The sequence below is a fragment of the Suncus etruscus genome, chromosome 13 (genome assembly GCF_024139225.1).
Source record: "Suncus etruscus isolate mSunEtr1 chromosome 13, mSunEtr1.pri.cur, whole genome shotgun sequence".
NCBI lineage: Eukaryota > Metazoa > Chordata > Mammalia > Eulipotyphla > Soricidae > Suncus > Suncus etruscus.
Window position 1 is genome coordinate 77,248,381 of NC_064860.1, and position 25,166 is coordinate 77,273,546.

Here is a 25,166-nt window from a genome sequence, read left to right on the forward strand (position 1 = left end):
ACCAATTCACTTGTGGTTGTCTCAGTCAGACCTCTGCAATTGGAGATCTTGTTTGTTGAACAGATTGTAGACCAAAAGCTAGGTTAGAGCTTTTTGTTGCTGTTGTTGTTGGTCCCAGGATGAGTACTGTCTAGTCCTGGTTGTAACAACCAGTCATCTGTATATAGCAATCTTGGTTTTTGCACAGATCAAAGGGTGACATATCTCGATTTTGTCTTATTGTTGGCTGGTGAGGAAGGATAACTTGCTCTTAGATCTAGTTGTTCCCCTTTCCTAGTTGTCAGGTTATCAATTTAGAACTGGCGTATGTTGGTGTCAGAGCAGCATTATGAATGCCCTGGAGGGGACTTAGTTCCTGGAGCTGTTGTGGAGAACTCTGTCGTTTCTATGTCTGGGATCCAGGATTTGAGGCTGAGCGGTCGGTGCCTATTTCCCTGGAGTCTAGGTTGGTTCCCCATGACATACATTCAGGGTGAGAGATGTCCCTGTGTTGTAAAAAAGTATAAGTTCTTATCCCTAGTAGATAAGAGCTTGTTTTTGCAGGTAAAATTTCCCCTATTTTTAATATGCCTTTGCAGGAAGAAGTGGTGCTACATTATATTGCTGGTGGATTTGGGGGTGAAGAGAGAAGAAAACAGACCCATGACAAAAAACTAAAAATATATATTTTCTCAGACATATCTAAAGAAAAAAGTTTCTTAAAGAAAATAAAAGAATTAAATAAACATAATTAAAGGAATAAAGTGGGACCAGGAGGGATAGCATGGAGGCAAGGTGTCTGTCCTTCCTGCAGAAGGACGGTGGCTCACATCTCAGCATCACACATTGTCCCCCATGCCTACCAGGGGCAACTTCTGAGCACAAAGCCAGGAGCACCCTCCGAGCACCGCCAGCTGTGACCTAAAAGAAGCACAAAACAAATCAAATCAAAAAACAAAAAGTAGAACAAAACAAATAATAAATAAAAAACTAACAATGGGGAAAAAGAAAAAAAACAAAGATAAAGGGAGAAAGTGATACAGGAGATTACTTTACATTTGGGGAGAAACAGTATAAGAGGTAGTGTTATATAGGTCTATACTTATGATGATAGTATAGGCTTCCCTATTATCTTTTGAGATTTTCTCATAAGGTGTGGGCTCCACGCAGGGAGGTGTTGGGTAGAGTTCTTGCAATGGGAGTCCTTTTGGAGCTAATCCGGTATTAAGCCACAGTCCACAATAGGGAGAGGTGATTAGGAGGGCCACACTGCATGAGTCAGTCGGGGTGTTGGTTTTATTTTCTTGCCAGGAATGAGGTGTGAGTTTGAGTGGCTGTCTCTTCATTTGGGAACTGGGTACTGGTTCGTTGCTGTAGCATGTTGGTCTTGATGCCTAATGGGTAAATAACCGATGGTAAAGAGTTATAACACGGTGGGGATATCGGGGATTGGATTAAGGGGTGAAGGGATAGTCAGGTTTCTGAGGAGGGGAGAGGGGTTAGTACATGGGAGGGGTTATATAGGGTATAGATATGGATTGTTTGTGGTTTAGGTTTGTATCTTAAGGAGGATTCTTATCTCTGTGTGCTCCTGCCCCCATATAAACATATAGAAGTTAGCTTAGGTATATATTAATGTAGAGAGGTGGGGACGGCAAGAGATTCGCTGAGTACAGAAAGATAGGTAGGTATAGTACTTGTAAGGAAAGGAAACAAATAGTTCAACTTTTGGATATGTATAGGTTTTGTGTCTCTAGTACTAACCATTGTGTTAGTTAGGTTATCTGTATAGGTGTTTACCCTTTGCAGTATTGTCCGCAGCACTCTATATCAGCTTTCTTTCCTTTCCTATAGAAGAGGTAACTGTGTGGTTTTTATTTGACATGGATTGAATTGATGGTAATGAGAAGAAGGTGGAAGAAGTGGGAAACAGGAAGAGATAAAAGGGAAAACAGAACAAAACAAACCAACAATCAAATAACAATACCAACAAAAATATGAAGTAATGAGAAAAGAGGGTAAAAGAGCAAGGGCATGTTAGTTTGCTTGAACGTGTTTAATGCTTAGGCCCTGTAGTAAAAATCTGTAGGTCACGGTTGTTGCTTTGGTGGTTTGGCTGGTCATGCACTTCAGGTCCTAAAAGAAGGCATAATCTAGAGATAAAGGGCATGTTAAAGATTTATATCCGGACATTTTCATGATGCAAGATGAGTATGGTGCCTCCTGTGACTCAGCACTGAGGTGCCACCATAGGATGTTCACACTTTGTATCCAGGAACCACTATAGGCAGAAAAACTGAGAGGTCATTTTAAATGTGGTAAGGTTAAGGCATTCAACCATAATGTTTTGAAATGTTACCATTGGAGTCAATAATTTCCCATCATAATTTTTACCTGTAAGATCCCTAGTAAATTATTATGGGCCTTTGTAGTAAAATGATAATTACATACCTGTTCTCTCTACTCTGCTGTTTACGCTGTTGCTGCTTTCTTTAGTCAGGCTTCGTGTTGTTTCTCTTCCCTTTGTTTTGGGCTCTACTTCCCAGTATATGGTGATTATTACAGTGTTTGAGGTTTCTATCCTGTTACACCCTGTTATTTAATTGTGGGGTTAGGTTATATATCTGGTACCTATTCTAGGTAATTCAGAATAGTGCTATCATTCTGTTTTTATCTTTTGTATTCTGGCTTGCTTCGTTTAACATAATATGTTCTAGGTCCATCCACATTGCTGCAATCATTTCTGACTGGCATGTAGTATTTCATTGTGTATAAATACCACATCTTAATGATCCACTCATCTGTTTTTGGATATCAAGGTTGGTTCCAAGACTTGGCTATTATACTGAGTGCTGCAATAAATAGAGGGTGCACAATACTTTGGAATGAATGTCCTTCTGACTTGGGGGTAGATACCTTGAAGAGCAATTGCTGGATCAAATGGCAGCTCAATTCTGAGTTCCTTTAGCACTCTCCAGACTGCTTTCCATAGGTGTTGGACTAGGGGCATTCCCACCAGCAGTGGATGAGAGGTGCCTTTCATACCACAACCCTGCCAACAGATATTGGTTTTATAATTTTTGATGTGAGCCATCCTCACTGGTGTAAGGTGGTACCTCACTGTTGTCTTGATTTGAATTTTCCTAATGATGAGTGAAGGTTTTCCTCAGAGAATTTTCTATTAATTTTATATCCCCATTTATTATGGCTTTATTTTGTTTTTTTTGGGGGGGGGGGGGCTCAGCTTTCTGAGTGCTTTGTATATTCTAGATATCAGCCCTCTATCTGACATGTTGAGTGCAAAGATATTTTCCCATTCAGTTAACTGTCTTCTTGTGTTAAGTAGGGTTTCTTTTGCCATGCAGAAGGTTTTTAGTTTGATATAGTCCCATTTGTTTATGTTTGATGCTAAAGTTCTTGCCATTGGTGCTCCATTCTCGAAGACCTTTCTGATATATAGGTCTTCTAGTGTTCTGCCTATTTTATTCTTATAGATTCGGGTCTGATTTCAAGGTCTTTAATCCATTTTGAATTGACTTTTGTATAAGAAGTGAGGTATGGGTCAATTTTCAATTTCTTACATGTGGTTTCCCAGTTGTAACAACACTATTTGTTGAAGAGACTTTCTTTGTTTCATTTCAAGTTCTTGGTTCTTTTGTCAAATATTAGTTGGCTGTATATTTGGAGGTTTATGTCTGGAAATTCTGTTTTGACCCATTGGTCTGAGGTCCTTTCTTTGTTCCAGTACCATGCTGTTTTGATCACTATGACTTTATAGTATAGTTGCAAGTTAGGTAAAGAGATGCCACCCAGCTCCTTGTTTTTTATATGTGTTTGGCTATCCTGGGTCTTTTGCGGTTCCAGATAAATTTTGTGATTGATTGCTCTAATTCTTTAAAGAATGATGTCTGAATTTGTATAGAGATTGCATTGAATTTCTTTCACTCAGTCGATTAAACATTTCATTCCACTATCTTCTTGCTTGAATTATTTCAAATGGGAGATCTGGTGTGATTCTTATGTCCCTTCCTTTGTACTTGAGAGTTATTTTTCCCTTATTGCTTTAAGGAGTTCATCTTTCTCTTTGTTTTTTTTTTTTTTTGCCATTTGGATTACTATATGTCTTGATGTTGGTTTATTAAGGTCTATTTTATTGGGGACTCTTTTTACTTCCTGGATTTGCACTGAAGCTTCTTTCCAGAGGGTGGGAAAGTTTTCTGCTATTACTTCCCTGACTACTTGTTCTTCTCCTTTCCCTATTTCCTCCCCTTCTGGTATACTTACAATTCTTAGATTATTTCTTTTGTCTTTGTTCATTAAGTACTGGACTTTTCCTTTCAGTACCTTGCCTCTTATTTCCTTGTAGGTTTTTTGGTCGTTTTTGGTTTGCAGTTTTCCTTCGAGCACTTCTATGTGCTTCTCCAACTCTGTGATTCTGCTCATATAGCTTTTAACTGTGTCTTTTTTTTTTTTTTTTTTTTTTTTTTTTTTTATAATATATATAATTTTTATTTTGATCATAGTGTCTTACATATTGTTGACAATAACATTTTAGGTACATATTTACATAAAATCAGGGGGGATTCCCATCACCAATTTGTCCTCCCTACACCTCCGTTTTTGTCCTACCTCCCATTTCCTCTTCCCTCACCCCCAGGGCGGCTAGAATATGTGGTCCCCTCTGTATCCAACCCACTACTTAGTAGTCTTGCCCCTGTTTGGTCTTAATGCCTCCCTTATCTCCCCCTCTAATTGTAGGCAGGACTAGCTAATTCAAGTTGCATGATTTTGCCTGAAAAAGAGAAGATAAATAAACTGGGGTAAGAGTCTAATACTCCAAAAATGGATGGAATCCTTCTAGAGGCTCTCATCATCGATTTGGGAGATGAAGGAGAAAAAGAAGTTGAAACACTCCACCAGTCCAAAAAAAAAGAGTCAATTATCCAGTGGGGACTCCATCTATATCGGTAAGCACCACAAAAAAAAAAAAAAAAAAAAAAAAAAAAACAGATGAAAAACAAAGCAAAACAAAACAAAACAAACAACCAAAAACCAAACAAACAAACCAAAAACACGCCATGGTCTTGAAATAAGAAACATGGCATAGCACATAACGAAAGAAGAGAAAAGAAGAGAGAAAAAAAAATAAGTATAATTGGGGACCACGATTTCAGTAGTCACACCCAAACAGAGAAATCGACCAAAATAGATAGGTATATAAAAATAATAATAACAATAATAAATGAAGGGAAAAATATATGTATATATGAAATAACCAAGGTTTTGTGGTTTTTGTATTTTTGTTTTTTTTCCCTCCTGCCCTGGCACAGTAAATATTGGGGTCATTCTAAAAGGAATTCACTTGGCCTAAGAAATATGGGGTTTCTCCGTCCTTGGAGTATACTGTCATGGGATCAGCTCTAGACTTTGCTCAGGATCATTTATTCTCCCGGTGGTGTTTTTTTTTTTGTGTGTGTGGAAGACTTCTGCTCTGTCCAGGGTGATACAATCAGAGCTCTGTGTGTAGAGGTCTCCGTATCTGCACAGATCCTGAGGTGGGACTTATGATGAAGTCAGTCTTTGTGGTTCTAGAGGTTCTGTTGCCTCAGTGTCATTTTAATCCATCTTCTGTGGTTGGTGATCTTGGTCTTTGCACTGAACCTAGGATGGCTCCTAGGATAGCATCTTTCTTTGTGCTTCCAGAAGCCCCATTCTGTTGCAGTTGTCTCTGTCAGACCTTTGGGACTAGGGATCATGATTATTGTGCAAGTCATAGTGCAAACCCTGAACTAGGGCTTTTATATTGGGCCCAAGGTGTATACTGTCTGGTCGTGGTTCTAGTAGCCAGTCATCTGTAAGTCACGATCTTGGCTTTTGGGCCTACCAAATGGTGCCGCGTCTTCTGGTTTTGTCTTGTCGTTATCTGGTAAGGTATGCTAATCTGCTCTCAGGACAAGTTGTTCGCATTTTCCTCATTGTCAGGATATCATGTTAGAGCTGGCCCTTGTTTTAACTGTGTCTTTTAATTCCTTTCTTTCCTTTTGTATGGTGTCTCTCATGTTTTGTATCAGATCTTCTTTAATTTGGCTAATTTGTTCCTTCATGGATTTCTTGTACTCAGTGGCTAGCAATTCTCTCATTTTCTTCACCATGGCTTACATTTTCTTTGTCATGGCTGCTTTTAAATCTTTATCTCTTGAATCTGTGCATTTTGGTGGACTTGGGAACTTACTTGGGCTTCTCTCAGTATCTCCAGCTGTTAGGGTCCTCCTCAGTCTACCCATGTTTTTTTGCATTTATTAGTGTGGCTTGGAGAGCAGTGCCTTCTGATTTCGGCCTGTTTTTGCTCCCTATTGTGTGAGGCTGGGTCCCTTCTCTGGATTGCAGCTCTGGGTGGAACTGTTGGGTGAGCTGGCTGAGGTTTGGCCTCTTGAGTGCCCTCTAGCAGAGCCTGATTTGTTGCTGCCTCCTCTTGTTGCCAGCCAGTGCAGTATCACACCTGGCCACAATAGTGGAGGGCACTGTTGTGCCTGGCTCCCTTGTCCTCCTGCCCTATGTGGAAGTCAGTGGAGCTCCGCCCCTTCCAGGCCTCTGCTGGAAGCCCCTCCCACCTGTAGTTCCTATCCTATCCCAGGGGCGCAGGGGAAGTTCCCCTACTTCAACAGGCACCGGAAGTCTCGGAGAAGTGGTCGGGGGAGTGCTAGAGACAGGGCAAGGTCTCCTACTGTCAGCAGGCACCAGAAGCCATGGAGATGCAATTGGGGGAGGGCATAATCTTAATATAAATTGTGTCATAGGTTTTGGAACAGATTGATATAAGATAAGTAAAAGGGAAAGAAGCAGCAAAAAATGGCGACCACCTGCAGCACTGCCAAGCCACTTCCCAACCTTATTAAACCAAGCCTGTAAGAGTAGAGTAGCATATTTGTCCTCCTACAAAGTGAAGAATATTTCAACCTCTTGAACAAATGCTGAACACAGTTAAAATCTGGTGATAAAATTAAAGCCCTAAGGAAAGGAGTATGTATCCTACCATGAATCATGGCTGAACATGGTCTCTCTGAAGACTCCCTTAATAATAACCAACTACTAAACATCTCTAAATGGAGTATAGGGAAGAGTCATGAAGGTTATTTAAGGAGTTCAAAGAAACAATGAATTGGATAGCCAATAAAATACAGGAAGATATGAGTGAAGAAATGTAAAGATTACAAAATGAAATGAGAAAACTACAGAGGTGAAATGAAATATATCTCTGAAGGCCTTAGTAGAAGAGTAACAGGAACTGATAAAAAAAATGGGTAAACTCCAGTTAGTTGCAGAAAGTTGTCAGACCACACGAAAACATACTGGGAAGATTGTCTCAAAATAAATGAATAGCAGTCAAGAGACATGTGAGATGAATTCAAGAAAAACAACTTAAATAATTTACCATGGTCCCAGAAACCCAGAAGGCAATTTCAATGAAGAATAGTTAGTCAAAAAATTCAACACTAAGAATTTTCAGAGTAAAGAGTACATTCACCTAGATTTAAGAGGCCCAAAGGGAACTAGCTAAAAAAGAGCCATTTACAGACATAGCATATCACAAGCTGCAAGATCAATGAAGGAAATCACACACAAAGGAGCATTCTTAGGATTTAGAATAGATTTATCAAATGAGAAATGGCCAGAGAAAATGATGGAATATTAAAAAATATTCAGGAAAAAAACTATTTAATTAAATCAAATTCATTTCTCATTCAGGTTTGAAAGAACAATATAGAACTTCATGAATTTTTACAGATAAACCACAGTTCAGGAACTTTATAGACTCAAAACCAACTCTACAAAATCTGCAGGGGCTTTTTTAAAACAGGACAAATATTATAGACATGCCAAACATCTGCAGAAAGATGTTATAAAACCAATATTATAATTTCATTCTATGTCAATGGCTTTAAATCACTAATTTAAAGGGAGTGGAAGGATGTATTAGAAAATAAAATCAAAGACTATACTTTCAGGGATCATTTCAATGGTATGTGACTAGAGAAGTTTCTCTCATCATGTAGAGCACCCACAGCCATGAGGAGGAACCAGAGCGCCCTCTCCGGACCGTGAAGCTAGCTCTAGGTGTCGCTTCTGCACCTGCCTCTTGCCATCAATGATTGTTCTCCTTTAAAAAAAAAAAAGAAAGAAAGAAAAAGAAAATAGAATCAAACTTCTATTGCCTACAAGAAATGCATTTGGACAGTAAGGCAGACACTGGCTCAAAAGAGAAGTGATTAGAAGACAATATTTGAAGCAAACAACCCTCACAAAAAGGCTAAGATGTCTATATTTGTGTCAACTAACATTGATTCATGCTTACAAATAAACGATACAGAAAGTGTCATTTCTCAGTAATCACAGAATATGTACATTTGTAACAGATCAAATTTCTAAATACACATGTATCTAATGAGGAACAAGAAAAGCTTAAAAACAAACTAATAGACTTGAATAAAGACAATGATAGCAAATAGTAGTAGTTGGAGACTAGTACTGCTCAATCACCCATTGATAGATCAATTAGATTAAAGTTAAACAAGGAAATATTGGGTTTAAGGGAAAAATGGTATAATTTTCATACGCTATTTGGCTATTTCTATTCCTTCAAAAATTCTTCATTTCTCATGGGCTTCTTTAAAATGCTATCAGTGCTTATATAACTTGGATTATGATCTTTTATTGAATGAGTAGTAGGCAAATAATTTTACCATATGGGTTGTCTTTATATTCTGGCCACTGTTTCTTCTGATGTTCAGAAAATTTTTAGTTCATTGTAGTCCCTTTAAATGCTTTATTTCCACTTGCTTAGCTTCAATTTCATAGAGACATACTATCTATGTTTTATTTTATGTACCTGTGGATTTAGCTCTGACATTGAGGATTATAATCTAGTTAGATTTTAGCTTTTGTGCATGGCATTAGAAAGAAGTCTGGTTTTTGTTTTGTTTTTGTTTTTTATCTGTCCAACCTTTTATTCCAGCACCATTGTTGATGAGGCTTCTCTTGCTCCACTTCATATTGTTTTGCTCCTTTATTTAAGATTAATTGAATATATCCCTGAAGGTCTGTCTCTGAATTTACACTTCTATTCCATTGAATTTATGACCGTAATTCAGTATTTTGCTATTTTAAATACTATTGCTTTGTAGTATAGTTAAGAAAGTGATACCTCACATCTTTTTCCCGAGGATTGCTTTGGTTATTTGAGGAGAGTGGTATTATTGAAATATATTAATTTCAGGAGTATTTGATGCATTACTTTGAAAATGATTAAGTATATAGGGATTTCATTATATCTGTTAAACACTTTAGGGAATATTACCATTTTGACAAAACAATGGCACTTTAAGCAAACATATTTCTGTAAAAATAATAGTTATTTAGTAATTAGCCAATTAGTAAATATGGCATTTAAATTGGTAAATTTTTTACTATAATGAATTATTTTTATAATGTGTATATATACCCTCATTCAATTAGTTGGATATCTTAAGACATAAATGAATCCATTTCCATAAGATGGGATTTTGCTTCCAGAGTACCTTAAATGAGGTTCTTCTTTGGATTTCTGGTTTGCCTATCTACTTTGAGGATTTGGGATTTCTGAGCCCACATCTGCAAGAATTAATTTACTAAACTAGGTCTCTTATTTCATAAGTTATATATGAATCTCTCAATTATCCAATTACACATTATAAGTATAGAGAAGAGTATGTGTGATACTAAAAATTAAAATATTCATTGTTTAAACTTGTTATGATTAAATAGATATCCAAGACATGACCTTTGTAAACATGTGTGAAATTTCAAAATATAAAAATCCTTCAGTATTGCAAATCTTAAATAATGTATTTTTTGCCTTGTTTTATGGTTTTTCATCTGAGCAACTGGCCTGAATGTGTTACCTCATTTTTCTTACAAGTGTAACTCATGATGTTATGTGGTCAATTTACAATACCTAAGGGAGAATTACACATTTTATGGGCTGTGTTCTCAAACTGACTAGTTGGTATCCTGTTGATATCATCATCCACATTTATATTTAATTTATAAAATAATGGATATTGCTTTAGTTTCAATGTCATTAATTTTTTCATAACTCTGGATATAGTAACTAATTAAAAACAATTTAATTTTTTATTGACTCATGGTAATCATAATAAATTTCTTTCTCAAAATCAGCATTTTCATGTATTTACTGTTATCATAGAAAAAGTATAAACTTAAAAGTGCAATCAGTATATACTTACAGTGCATCAAATTAGTTTTACCTTCAAAAATATTAAATTTATTTCTAACCAAAATACCTATTTTTAGTCATGTCTTCCTTTAGAAGACATGTTTATGTTCTATCCATCATATAATCTATCATTTATTTAAATTACAATTTTATTACTGAAGTAATTTTATTTTCCTTTTCAATCTATTTCCATTTTTCACACAAATTTAGAAGTAAAATATCTCATAGTATTATCAAAAATATTATTATAAACTCTACATTGACAGTGAAAATATCCAAGGCTCTTTTGATCTATCTTGTTAGCAATATTAAGAAAACAGATGTCCCAAGTCACATTAACGTTTTCTACCACCAAAAATAGAACATTTTTAGAAAGTAGTAATATGCTTGTTAAATTTTTATACTTATGACATACAAACTATGTTTGCCAACTTAATAGATATTCAGCCAGAGAGATAATAAAATGGGTAAGGTTTATATGTGACTGAAAATGGTTTGATCCCCAGGTTTGTGTTTTTTTTTTTTTTTTTTTTCTCCAGGACATCACCTAGAGAACTCCTTGATCTGAGCTCAGAAATCACTCCTGGCAGGATCTGGAAACATATTGGATGCTGGGGATCACACCCGTTTGATGCTCAGGGGTTACTCCTGGCTAAGCGCTCAGAAATTGCCCCTGGCTTGGGGAAACCTTTTGGGACGCCAGAGGATCAAACCGCGGTCCTTGCTTGGCTAGTGCTTGCAAGGCAGACATCGTACCTTTAGCGCCAATTCACTGGTCCCTAATTGTTACATCTAATTGAAATTTATAAATTACATTTTTGTCTCATCTGCAGTTACTCTTGGAACTGTGAGAAAAATAGATACTAAAATCTTGGTCTAGTTATCACTTGTTATTGAAACATTTTTAGCAATTAAAATTCTTAAAGATAAACAAAATGTTTATCTATACCTTGACGAAAACATCCACTTTAATTTTGTCTAAAAATAATCACATGTGCAACATTATTTAGTGAAATGTAATTTGTATTCAGAAACTTACATATGAGAATAACTTCCCAAAAGTAGTAATATAAAGTTTGCAGGATTCTTGTCTTAAAACTTACAGCAAACCCAAAATACAAATGTACCATGAAGTCATACACCACAATGCACCTTTTTTCAAATTTTTCATAACTCTGTTTAATTTTATTTATTATAAGCAATATGTTGGGGGCCGGAGTGGTAGCGCAAGCAGTAGGGCAATGGTTTGATACCCTGGTGTCCCATATGGTCCCCACAGCTGGAGCGATTTCTGTGTGCATAGCCAGGAGTAACCCCTGAACATCACCGGGTATGGCCCAAAAACCAAAATAAATAATTAATTAAAATAAAATAAAATAAAATAAGAACAATGTTCTTAACAATCATTTTTTTCACTACAAATTTTCTAGTTTGCCTCCTTTAACACTCCATTAGTCATCTTAAAACATACTTATTTACCTTCAATGTTTTTCCTATAACATTTCAACATTTTGTTAATCTTCTGGAAAGAAGAAAGCCAGTATGCATTACAATAATTACCCAAACTCCTTAAATTTAATCATTTCTTACAGAAGCAAAATTTGACCTCTACTAAATAAATACATTTTCCTTTATTATATTAAGTGATTATTTTATCTCAAAGTTACATTTTATTTATTTATTTATTTATTTGGCTTTTTGGCCACACCCAGCAGTGCGCAGGGTCACTGCTGGCTGTCTGCTCAGAAATAGCTCCTGGCAGGCACAGGGGACCATATGGGATACCGGGAATCAAACCAACCACCTTTAGTCCTGGATCGGATGCTTGCAAGGCAAACACCGCTGTGCTATTTCTCTGGGCCAGGCATTTATTTTATTTTTAATAAAATTATTTATTTAAATCACCATGAGATAGTTACAAAGTTGTTTATAATTGATTTTTAGTAATACAATATCCAACAACACCCATTTCTTCACCACTGCATATTTTCCACTACCATTGTCCCTATTTGCTCTCCAAGTCATCACTGGAAAAGCTGCAGTGTCGATGTTAGTCTAGGGAATCACAGAGGGGGAATATTAATAAATAAGGCATGAATTTAACGTTTAGGGATTAAAGACAGCTCGTGTTAAATGATTAAATGTTCTGAATTTATCTTAGATCAACTTGTAGACTTGTTGACTGCAGGATTTGATACATATTTCAAAAATTCTCTCAAATTTTTACTTAGGTATTTATCTGTATTCAGAATAACTGTAATCACTGTCAACAGGCTCCTTCATAAAAAGTAACATTTTTTCATACCATCATACCATCAGATTCATTCATTATATTTCAATAAATTGAGTAATTATATAAAATAATAAGTATATTAATTATTAGTCAGTGATTATAGTGGAAAAAAACTACTCATTTATTTTGTTTGTTTGTTTTGTTTTTTTGGTCACACCTGGCAGTGCTCAGGGGTTACTCATGGCTCTATGCTCAGAAATCACTTCTGGCAGGCTCAGGGGAACCACATGGGATGTCAGGATTCCAACCACTGTCCTTCTGCATACAAGGCAAACGCCCCACCTCCATGCCATCTCTCCAGCCCTGGAATAAAACTACTCTTTACCTGAAATGCTTAAAATGTAGTGAAATGTTGAGATGATAATAGAACAATTTGAGTTTTTTTCCCAACCTTATTATATAACCTGTAAAAACATTTATATTTAATACATTTTCTTTGATAATTTACCTGTTAAAGATGTTGATAAAGTTAAATTATGAAAAACATAAATATAATATGATTCAAGTGAAGTGTTCACTTGTTTAAGTGAAATCCATTCTAGTATTTGATCTTTTTATTTTCTTTGATTTTTTTTCCCACAGGTAACAAATAGTTTATGAAGTTATTAGCTGTACCACTATACTGTGAGAAGAACTGAAATAAGAACTATATCAGTGATACCATTCAAATTATCTTAACTTTCTCTTAATCTCTTACACTGGTTGACATCAAGAAACAAACATGAATACATCTATTAAAATGTTCCAAATATTCTTATGGGATATCTTGTAAAAATTTAGATGTGTTTGAAGGTAATACCTCCTTCAGGAGCATGGCAGAGGGGTTGGAAGGAACAAAAATTCAACAATTAAAAATTACCAAAATCTTAAACAAAGGTTAATAATCAATAATGAAATTGTGGGCCAGAGTACAGCAGTAGGGCTTTTGCCTTGAATGTGGCTGATCCATGATGGATGTGGGTTAGATCCTGGGCATCCAATATGGTCCCTAGTGAGGAGTGAATTCTGAGAGCAGACAGGAGTAATATTGAGTGCCACAGAGTGTGCCCCCACCACAAGAAAGAATTTATTTGTATTAAGATCCAGAAATCTCTTGCTTGAGTAAATTTCTACCTGCTCTTACATGGGAAATACCATTAAAATAAATTTACTTTAAATAGCCAATGGAAAAAAGTTATTCAACATATATTAGACATGGATATATGCATTAATTTTGTTTCCAATAAATATTTAATCAAAAGTCAGAATCTACTGTTAAGGCATTTAAACTTGACCTCAATGTTGTCAGTCTATTCAATTTATAATTTAATTATTTACAATCCAAATAAAATAAGCTTCTAAATGATTAGATTGTAAAATGTAGCAAATGAAACATGCTTCTTTGATTCTTAGAACAATTCATCTATTGGACCTTTAAAGGTTACATTGCCCTGAAAAAATATATAGATAAATCTATATGAGAATTAAAATAATTATTTTATAATACTAATATTGAGCTTAGTAAATCTGATACTATTCATATCCCAGTTCTTACTTTGATTTATGTGAAGACAGATCAGTCTGAAAAAAAATTTGTGGCTTAATTTAAACTAGTCCTTAGTTTAAGGGAAAAATAAATAGGTATATTAATAAAAGTTATAACAATAATAACTGAATCGTTTTTCTTTCAATGAATGCTATACCCTATTCTGGTTACAAAAGCAAACAAGATGAGTTCAAGAAATTGAAAAAGGACAAATTAAATGCCCTTAGGAGACAAGTAGATGTTAGGTGTTGAGAACTGAGGAAACAAAAAAAATGAGACAGCATCAAGTTGCTGGGAAGCAATTAATTCCTGTTTCATATAGTTCAGCTTCTTAGCATCTAGGAGAGTAATTAGCATCAAGGCCAGATCGATTTTTATAGACACAGTTTTTTATTAGATTGCTACATGACAGCATACTAATTAAAACTGATTAGTCTAATTAGAATTCCATTAAAAACAAGAAAGGCAATGCCAGATGTATCACAGGAAGAGGAAGACTCAGTTTCCCCTTGCCAGCTGCTGTGATAGTCACATTTTTAAAACTGTTCTTTAATTCCCAGAGGCCATAGAATTCTACCTCTTTTTTAGGCTCATTGGGAGATTAATATAATAATCAATGCCTAAGGAAAACCCAAAAGTCTCAATCAGTCAGACCACTCCATAGGATCCTTGCATTTCTTCTTTCTTTTCTAAGTCTTTCACAGTTATATTTAAGGTAAATAGCAACAGTGAATTAGGGCCATTCCTCACCACCAGTGTTGACCTCCCTCCGCCCCTGTTCCTAGCATCCACCTTTAGCCCCCTGAATTGCTAGTGTAAAAGGTCCCTTTTGTGTGTAGTTTGTTGTAGTTTGTATCTCTTGATTCTATTGTTGCTGACTTTGGGTTGGATATTTAGGTCTGATCATTTTTTTAATTTCCACTCATTGTTCATGAGACTGCTTGTCCCCGGTACATTTGTATCATTCTTACCCATTGATAAGTAATGCCAACAGCGTTTAAAAGCCTGTACAAAGATTGAAGTTTGCCCATAACTCCCCAATACACCCCTACCAAAATGAGCATATTTAGTTAGTCCTATGCTAGTTTCTCCCCACAAAAGTAATTTCTTCTTTCTCTACTTTCTAATGAACTTTTTACCTTCTAAATGAGGCTGGACATAGTACTCGATTTTTTTAATTTATTTTGTTTTTGTTTTTGTTTTTTGTTTTTGGGTCACACCCGGCAGCGCTCAGGGGTTACTCCTGGCTTTAGGCTCAGAAATCACTCCTGGCAAGCACAGGGGACCATATGGGAAGGGGATTCGAACAACTGACCTGTAAGGCAAATGCCTTACCTCCATGCTATCTCTCTGGCTCAAACTCAATATTTTTATTTTTGAAAATATTGAAAAACCTGGGAACCTTGGACAAACTGTTGCAGAATCTGCATGACATCTATAATACATTGACTCATCAAATGCTCCAACATTCATTTCTACAATAATATTAGTTTCAAAAATTTTATGACTTGAAAGAGACAGAGAGAGACAGAGACAGAGACAGAGACAAAGGCAGAGGATGGTGGTGAGGAAGAATAAGTTCTCTATAAAATAGAAAGGAACACCTTCAAAGACCAATGAAAATAATGGAACCAACACTGGAGAAATTTATGATGATTTATTATGAAAATAACCATCATAAAAATATAAATATTTTATGTTAGAGAACAGGCATGATTATTATCAAACCTAGCATTCCTGGTATGGCCATTTGTGAGAATGCTCCGGAAAATAAGACGAAGGCCTTAGAAACAACTTACTGCTGAAATGACATGGAGCCTGGCACAAGTGCCCAAAAAGACCAATTATCTCCCAATAAAATCATTACAACTAGACAAACACACTTGGTTTCCTTATGCTAATATTTGGCTCCTTGCACCAGAAACATCTAGATTTTTTCCCCTTCTTTATCAGTCCTTCTAATTAACAATCCTAGTCAATAAACACCTGGATCTAGTCAAGTAGACCAGAAAATAGAATAGATTATAAAAACAAGGAATTCAGTAAGTAGGGCATTTGCCTTGCATGCAACAGACCCAGGTTCAATTACAGGTATCCTATCTGCTCCCCAAGCCTGCCAGGAATGATTTTAGGCAGAGCCAGAAACAACATGCCAAGAGTGATTTCTTAGTGTAGAGCTAGGAGTTACCCCTGAGCATCACTAGGTGTGGCCCAGAAAGAATTCTAATACATATTTTGTTTGTATGTTTTTGCTTTTTGAATCACACCCTGTGACCCTCAGGGGTTACTCTTGACTATGTGCTCTGAAATTACTCCTGGCTTGGAGGACCATATGGGACTCTGGGATTGAATTAAGGTCTGTCTGAATGGGCTTTGTGTGCAAAGCAAAAGCCCAATCACTGTGCTTTCTCCTGGACCCTAAGAATACTAATACATTTTTAATAAAATTAATGAAAGGAACTTTTGCACAGCTTCCCCGTTATTATTCCTGCTGTGAATATTTTCTTAAGAGGTACAGCAGTGTAAAAACAGCAGTAATGCTGAATAAACAAAACAAAGGACAACTGTATATCTAAATTCTTAGCATTTTGCTGAGGATGGGATCTCTTCAGTAGTAGTAAAAAGTACTGTGGGGATGCTCCCAGCCTAAGTATACTTAGGTTATACTTTTTTTGTTTGTCTGTTTTGTTTTTTTACCTCCATGTTATGAATGTGGCACCAGCATGTGGCATGTTATGAATGTGGCAAAGCAAGCCATTTTCTTACTTGCCCCCCCAAGACTTTAGTTCTTTACTAAAGGAAAAACATGGTTATCTTGGATCTCTTGTACTGTTCTCCTAGAGATCTTTTAATCAAATCTACTAGCATAAATACTATGGTTTGGGTATATTTGCTTTGGGGCTTTTTTAGTCCCTTACTTTCTCTGAGACCCATTTCAATTTTTTATACATAGTTATACATTTTTGTTGTCAATTATGCCCAAGTTGACACTTCTACTTCGGAAAAGTTACACAATCTAACTTCTAAACTAATAATAAGGTAAATTTGACTCAAATGATATATTCTACCTGCCTTTCTATATTTTGTACTATAAAGGCACAACTGGGACAATATAGCATTTAGATCAGCATCAGAACATTTGTCTTGAATTTATCACAGTATTCCATCTCACTCTTCATCCACACCCCCAAAAAGATGGTCTTGGAGCCTAGCAGGGTGAAGTGCATACTTTGCAATCATGAAGGTCAGAAAGATCGATTACTGCCATGGTTTACAAAGCACCACCACAAATGGCGACCAAGTACCAAGGAGAGGACATTTAGCATCTCTAGATGTGATACAGAAAATAAAAATGAATGGAATTAACAGACTAATAAACAGGATTTAGTAATGAATATATTAATAAAAAGTCATATGGATCACTCTATCATAGATTCTAGCTCTCCTTATATTTAGATTATCCTATGCATTTAAAAACAAATCTTTTGGGGCCGGGCGGTGGCGCTGGAGGTAAGGTGCCTGCCTTACCTGCGCTAGCCTAGGAGACGGACCGCGGTTCGATCCCCCGGCGTCCCATATGGTCCCCCAAGCCAGGAGCGACCTCTGAGCGCATAGCCAGGAGTAACCCCTGAGCGTTACCGGGTGTGGCCCAAAAACCAAAAAAAAAAAAAAAAATCTTTTTTTGGGGGGGCAGGTGCATTTAATTTTCATTATTAGATTGGGTCTTTAGGATAGGAGTGGGGATTTTATTTACACTAAAGCATAATTTGACAGTTATTTATTCTTCCTACATGTTTTAGCATCTTCATTAGTAACAAGATAATATAGAATTTCTAGCACATTTTTAGAGCATTTTAACATACTATGAAATGATAGGCTTCAGAGGTCAAAATTTAAATATTTATTTAATTTCTAATTTTGTTAATTTGCCATATTTGGTTTTTTGGTATTCTAACTTACACTCATAAATATAAATGAAATTTATCACATGCAACAGAAAATTTCCAGGACCATCAAACTATTAAAAATATGCTTCCCTGGGTGCCAGCTCATATGGCCAGAAATGGGTTCAGGTGGACTCTTAGTGGTCCTCAGGCTTCCCCCCTACCTCTCCCTACACTAAGAGAAATGCACTTTGGGAGGAGGGTGGGCCGTTCTAGCACTGGTTTATGTTGGGACAGTCACTGGAAATTTTTTCTCTTTGTTTTCCTATTGATAGTATTTTATGCTTATATTTTATATATCCATAACATCCATCTTGTATTGTGACCTTGATACTGCCCTACAAATCTCATTTCTAATATTTTACTGCCTCAGTCCCAATCCTTACTTCCCCCCATCTTCCCATGTAGGTGCCGCTCATGACATGAAGCTCACCACATAGAGTGATAAGTGCAGTTAGAGAAATAACTACACTGAAAACTATCATAACAATGTGAATGAATGAGGGGGAAAAAAAGCCTGTCTCGAGTACAGGTGTGGGTGGGGTGGGGAGTAGGTAGATCCGGGAAATTGGTGGTGGGAATCCTGCACTGGTAAAGGGGGGTGTTCTTTACATGACTGTAATCATACAACTATAATTATATTTGTAATCACAGTGTTTAAATAAAAATAATTTATTAAAAATTTTTAAAAAATAATTAAAAATTTTTTATAAAAATATGATTTACTCCCATCCCTCCTCCTCTTTCTCTCTAGTAATATAATTTTCACAAAGTCTATGTATTAATGTCATTGTGGATGTTTGTAGTTTCTTTGTTGGTTTTTAATATACATAAAGTGAAAATATTCATAAATTGTCAAAAATGTATAGGAAGACCCTATTTATGGGGCCTTAGAGCCATTGCCAGTGACATTCACTTGAGATAACATGAACTAGAGGCTGCAACATTCTGGTCGCTCTAGTCTGTGAAATGTCTCTCAGGCATAACAAAGCTGTGAGTCACAAAGATCACACTCTTAGTAATCAGGGCTGCAAGGTGGTAATATAGACAGAATTTGAGATGTTGTGCATTCCAGACATGCATTCCATCCTATTAAACTGTCTCCCTGTTCCCTATTAGTTGTCTTCAATTTTTTTAATATAATTTTTATTTAAACACCTAGACTACATACACGATTGTGTTATTAGGGTTTCAGTCATGTAAAGAACACCCCCCATCAACAGTGCAACATTCCCATCACCAATGTCCCAAGTCTCCCTGCTCCCCACCCAACCTCCACCTGTACTCTAGACAGGCTTTCTATTTCCTTCATACATTCTCATTATTAGGATAGTTTGAAATGTAGTTATTCTCTAACTAAACTCATCCCTGTTTGTGGTGAGCTTCATGAGGTGAGCTGTAACTTCCAGCCCTTCTCTCTTTTGTGTCTGAAAATTTTATTTCAAGAATGTCTTTCATTTTTCCTCAAACCCATGGATGACTGAGACCATTCTGTGTTTTTCTCTTTCTCTCTGACTTATTTTACTCAGCATAATAGATTCCATGTACATCCATATATAGGAAAATTTCATGACTTCATCTCTCCTGATGGCTGCATAATATTCCATTGTGTATATGTACCACAGTTTTTTTAGCCATTCGTCTGTTGAAGGATATCTTGGTTATTTCCAGAGTCTTGCTATGGTAAATAGTGCTGCAATGAATATAGGTGTAAGATAGGGATTTTTGTATTGTATTTTATTGTTCCTAGGGTATATTCCTAGGAGTGGTATAGCTGGGTCATATGGGAGCTCGATTTCCAGTTTTTGGAGGAATCTCCATATTGCTTTCTATAAAGGTTGAACTAGATGGTATTCCCACCAGCAATGGATAAGAATTCCTTTCTCTCCACATCCCAGCAACACTGTTCTCATTCTTTGTGATGTGTGCCAATCTCTGGAGTGTGAGGTGGTATCTCATCGTTGTTTTGATTTGCATCTCCCTGATGATTAGTGATGTGGAACATTTTTTCATGTGTCTTTTGGTCATTTGTATTTCTTCTTTGTCAAAGTGTCTGTCCATTTCTTCTCCCAATTTTTTGATGGAATTAGATGTTTTTTTCTTGTAAAGTTCTGTCAGTGCCTTGTATATTTTGAAGATTAGCTCCTTATCTGATGGGTATTCGGTGAATACTTTCTTCCACTCAGTAAGTGGCTCTTGTATCCTGGGCGCTATTTCCTTTGAGGAGCAGAAACTTCTCAGCTTAATATAATCCCCTCTGTTAATCTCTGCTTTCATTTGTTTGGAGAGTGCAGTTTTCTCCTTGAAGATGCCTGTAGTCTCAATGTCCTGGAGTGTTTTACCTACGTGCTGTTCTATATATCTAATGGTTTCAGGTCTGATATTGAGGTCTTTAATCCATTTAAATTTTACCTTCATACATGCGGTTAACTGGGGGTCTAAGTTCAATTTTTTGCAAGTGTCTAGCCAGTTATGCCAACACCACTTGTTGAAGAGGCTTTCTTTGCTCCATTTAGGATTTCTTGCTCCTTTATCAAAAATTAGGTGATTGTATGTCTGGGGAACATTCTCAGAGTATTCAAGGCTATTCCACTGATCTGAGGGCCTGTCTTTATTCGAATACCATGCTGTTTTGATAACTATCACTTTGTAGTAAAGTTTAAAGTTGGGGAAAGTAATTCCTCCCATATTCTTTTTCCCAATAATTGCTTTAGCTATTCGAGGGTGTTTATTGCTCCAAACGAATTTCAAAAGTGCCTGAACCACTCTTTTAAAAAATGAATGTCATGGGTATCTTTAGAGGAATCGCATTAAATCTGTGCAATGCTTTGGGGAGTATTGCCATTTTAATGATGTTAATCCTGCCAATCCCTGAGCAGGGTATGTGTTTCTATTTCTGCATGTCCTCTCTTATTTCTTGGAGCAAAGTTTTATGGGTTTCTTTGTATAGGTCCTCCACTTAAACTATTTTGGTACACTTTTATTTTGACCCAGAAGTAAAGTTTTATGTTTTGTTAATGGCACAGATGTACAACGGTGAGGATGGATATCATAATTCTTTATTGTTATCTCTTGATTAGCAATTAGGCAACCTGTATGCTATATTACTGTCACAAAATGATTACTGTATTTTTTGCTCTATAATACACACCTGACCATAAGATGCACAGTTTTTATATGTTCTCCTCCCCTGCATTCAGGCTTCAATTCCAGACAGCACTCGCTCCATAAGATGCACTTTGGAATCAGGGGGTGAGTGCTTCTTATGGTATGCAAAAGACGGTATGTACTCAGAGTTAGAAATATCCATCAATCAAAGTAAGTGATTTCATATACTTTGTATAAAATTTGGATAAGTATTATTGCTGAATAATATCGCACTTCCATATATTTACATGTATATATATAAATGTACATACATATATCTATATATACATATATGTATTTATACACATGTATGTTGGCATTATTTATACTCAGCAGTGCTGATGGTTTATTACTGGCTTTGTGTTCAGGAATAAGCACTAGTGGACAAAGGGGACCATTTGTGGTGCCATCCTGTCACTCTCACCCACATATTTACATTCTTAATAAAACTGTATAATTTTCTAAAGAGAATGCAGAAATTTGTACTACCATTTAGTGTACTTTAATTTTTTTCAACATTCTGACAAACACTTATTTCTAAATTCTTGGATGAGTATTTTCATTTTAGTAATTTATTTTTACTTAATATTTCTAAAATTATTCATTATATTAATATACACATATCTTCTTTACAGGATATTTATCATAGTATAAGCTGAGTTTTTAGGCTCAAAATCTTTGCCCCTAAACCCTGAACTGGGCTTATGCTTGGGTCATACAGATCTTTTGATTCAATGAGTGCCCACCGAATCAAATGCATGGAGTCTCCAGTCACCTTTTGCCATCTTCTGGAGGGGGTGGTACTTCAGCTCAGTGCACAAGTCGAGGCAAAGCTGAAGAACTGAACTGTATGCCACTGAACTATTTAACCCATAATATTTTGCACTTTGTATGAGTCCAACAGCAGTGATGGTAATATCTGCGAACTCAGTGATAATGACAATGTCTATACTGATACCCTTACATCAGACACAGCTGAAGCTGTTTGACATACAGATGAGGAGGAGAAGGAATTGTGATTTAGCTTGCATACCACTAAGCTACAGTTTTCTGCCCTTTATTTAAAGTTTTAAAGTTATTGTAGCTAGTTTACAGTTTTTCTTAGCGATAAATATGGAAAAACTTTTAACCTAATGATTCCTCAATTATTGTAATTGTTTTGGGTATATATTTTTATTTTTAAAATTTACCAGTGGCTGCTGCATTTTCCACCTCAGCTTATACTCGAGTCACAAAGTTTTCCCAGTTTTTAGGGTAAAATTGATAGGGTCGAATTATAATTGGGTTGGCTTATACGCGAATGTATAGGTAGCTGTACTACCCAAATTTTAATTTAGTTGTTTGCTGTATTTATTGTGACATCTAAATTTTAAAATGTAATATATTTTATATTTGTTAAACATTTTTATAATGCTTTACAAATGTATATATATATACAATCAGATATAAGATGTGCTAATGAAATTTCCTATTTGCTAGGTTGTCTTTCTGTTTTTGTGTCTGTTTTTTGTGCTTTTTTTGTTTTATGTCATTTCTTACATAATATAATTTTAGAATTTAATGTAATTACATTGTTATACTTTCTTATTTTTCATTATTTTGGCAATAAATTTTAAAAACTATGTTGATTATCTTGAATGTATTACTTGTATTTGGATTAATTTTTGTTTATATTAATAAGTTGTCATCTAGGGGCTAGAGTGGTGGCGCAGAGGTAGGGTGACTGACTGCCTTGCACATGGCTGAACTATGATGGACTGTGGTTTGATCCTCAGCTTACTTTATGGTCCCTCAAGCCAGGAGCAGTTTCTGAGTGAAGAGCCAGGAGTAACCCCTGAGCATCACAGGATGTGGCCCCAAAACCAAAAATGATGTTGTCATCAAGTATGAATATTTTATGTAGCTATCATAACCAGTTGATTTAGATACTTTTTTATTTTCTTAATTTGAATGGCATGAACTCCATTTATTTATTGGTCAGATATGTAATTTATTTTCAAGTCTATGTCATTGATCTGTACACCTGTTCTTATTCAATACCATACACTTTAAATCATATTGCAATAATATAATTTGAAGACAGGCATATAATGCTGGGCCACTGCAATAATAAAGCAGGGAAGACACTTATCTTCCAACTGGACATGCCAGGTTCATCTCTGACATCTCAGATGGTCCCCTGAGCCATCAGAAGTAATCCCTAGTAAACATGAATAAATGCAACTAGGAGTGATTCAAATACCTAAAGAAAAAAAAATGAAGAGCAACATTCCTATTTCTTTTCTCTTTCACACTGTCTCTGGTTATTAGAGTGTTTTAAGACTCAGTAGATATTTTATATTTCTTAGTTATTTCTTTGGCCAAGAAAATAGAACTGCTCAACCCAAAAGTGCTAGGGGCCACTTAAGTCACTTGAGAGCCACTGGATTGTGAGTTCAAACTTGGAGCCTTCCTTACACATGGATGGAATGCACTTCAACCTTTTTAACATCTAGGCTTTCATATATAATTTTCCTGCCTTTTCCCACATAGTACATATATTAGGGCTAAAAATCCAAATTCTAAAATTAGAAATAAAAATTATATTTCTCAGTCATATCTGTTTATCATATTGGTTCAATATCTTCCAAGATGCCAATTTGGAGGAGCAGAGTAAAATTTTCTCTTATGAACTTTGATATTTTTATGTCTCTATTATGGTTAATACCATCTACACAATTTCTGGGTAACAGAAGAAATAGTGAAGTTTATATATATATATTTGAGCATTGTGATTTAAAACATTGATAAGTTTATATATATATATATGAGCATTGTGATTTAAAACATTGATAATGGCATGCTTCATAAAACATATTATTTCTCTATCCATCAGTGTCAGGTTCTTTCCATCATTTTTCTTGTGTCCTCCAGACCCCTGCCACCATATTTTATTTCCACACCTTAACTTTATCTTCATTAATTAGATTGCTGATAATGCCTATTCCTTCGTTCTATTGCATTTGTGTTTGTTTTGTTTCCTTATGTCCCACATATAAGTAAAATCATTCTGGATCTGTTCTTCTGCTGATTAATTTCACTCAGCATGATACTATCCAGATTTATCCACATAGGAGAAAATTGTTTTTATGGACAAAGCTGTTTTCAGACTTATTTAACCAACAACACTATTCCCCAGTTTCCTAGCAGGCTGTTACTAATTCCCTGAATCATGTCATCATATTCTCAGGAGCAGTGTTGTTCACTTTGGTAAATGGCTAGATATTAAAGTGGTCTGTATCATGTTTTTGCAAAGAGCATTAACCAGGACTCAGTATCAAAACTCTAACCAGTAGTGTTTAAATTCTATGTATTTTTACCACTATCTACATAAATTCGTTTTTGTAATGTAAAAAATACAACTATAATATATTTTCCTTTTAAAAAAAGCATTTGGAGAAAAGTTAAACTAAAATGAGGATTAAATTAATCAGAAATTCACCAAAAGGACTCTATTTTTAACAAGTCTTTATATAAATAGCAATAAAAACTTCATGAGTAAGAAATGGTTGACTGTGGGGACTGCCAGGTAAAGTGCTGATTGCTTCACCTGCGGAGTCTCGACCCTGCTGTTCTTCTTCTGAGGAAACTGAAGACCTCAAGGGAGCCCTGTCCTATGCTTCTTTGTCTTTTCTGAATCCTTGAAGCTCTCCTCAGAGCCCTAGGAACTGAACCCCCAAAAAACTGCATTCTGAATCTACCCAGTGAGCGAGTGAGTGAGTAAGAAATGGCTGACTTTACAAACCCAGAAAGGGGAAGCCTCTGAACTCTACTGGAACTCAGATGCCAGCACCCCTATCTGCCTGTCTTCTGCGCTGCGCTGTGCTCCATCTTCGGCCTGATTTCATCCTGTGTGTGGCTCATCTGTGGACGGCTCACCTTCCTTGGAGCCTTCCCTGGAGGTGAGTTTACAAACCCAGAAAGGGTGGAGCCAGAGGAGCACGGCCACTCCGCTTTGCTTCCCAG

General features: G+C 36.0%; 1 non-coding gene and 1 pseudogene across 1 annotated transcript; one reads left to right on the forward strand and one right to left on the reverse strand.

The window, feature by feature from the left end:
• Positions 1–16,773, reverse strand: part of LOC126025850 (dynamin-like 120 kDa protein, mitochondrial) — an 88,197-nt pseudogene extending 71,424 nt beyond the window's left edge.
• LOC126026544 (small nucleolar RNA U3) lies at positions 7,970–8,176 on the forward strand. Its single transcript, XR_007501777.1, has one exon. It is a non-coding gene; the product is annotated as a small nucleolar RNA U3 (small nucleolar RNA).
• Positions 16,774–25,166: the final 8,393 nt, after the last annotated feature.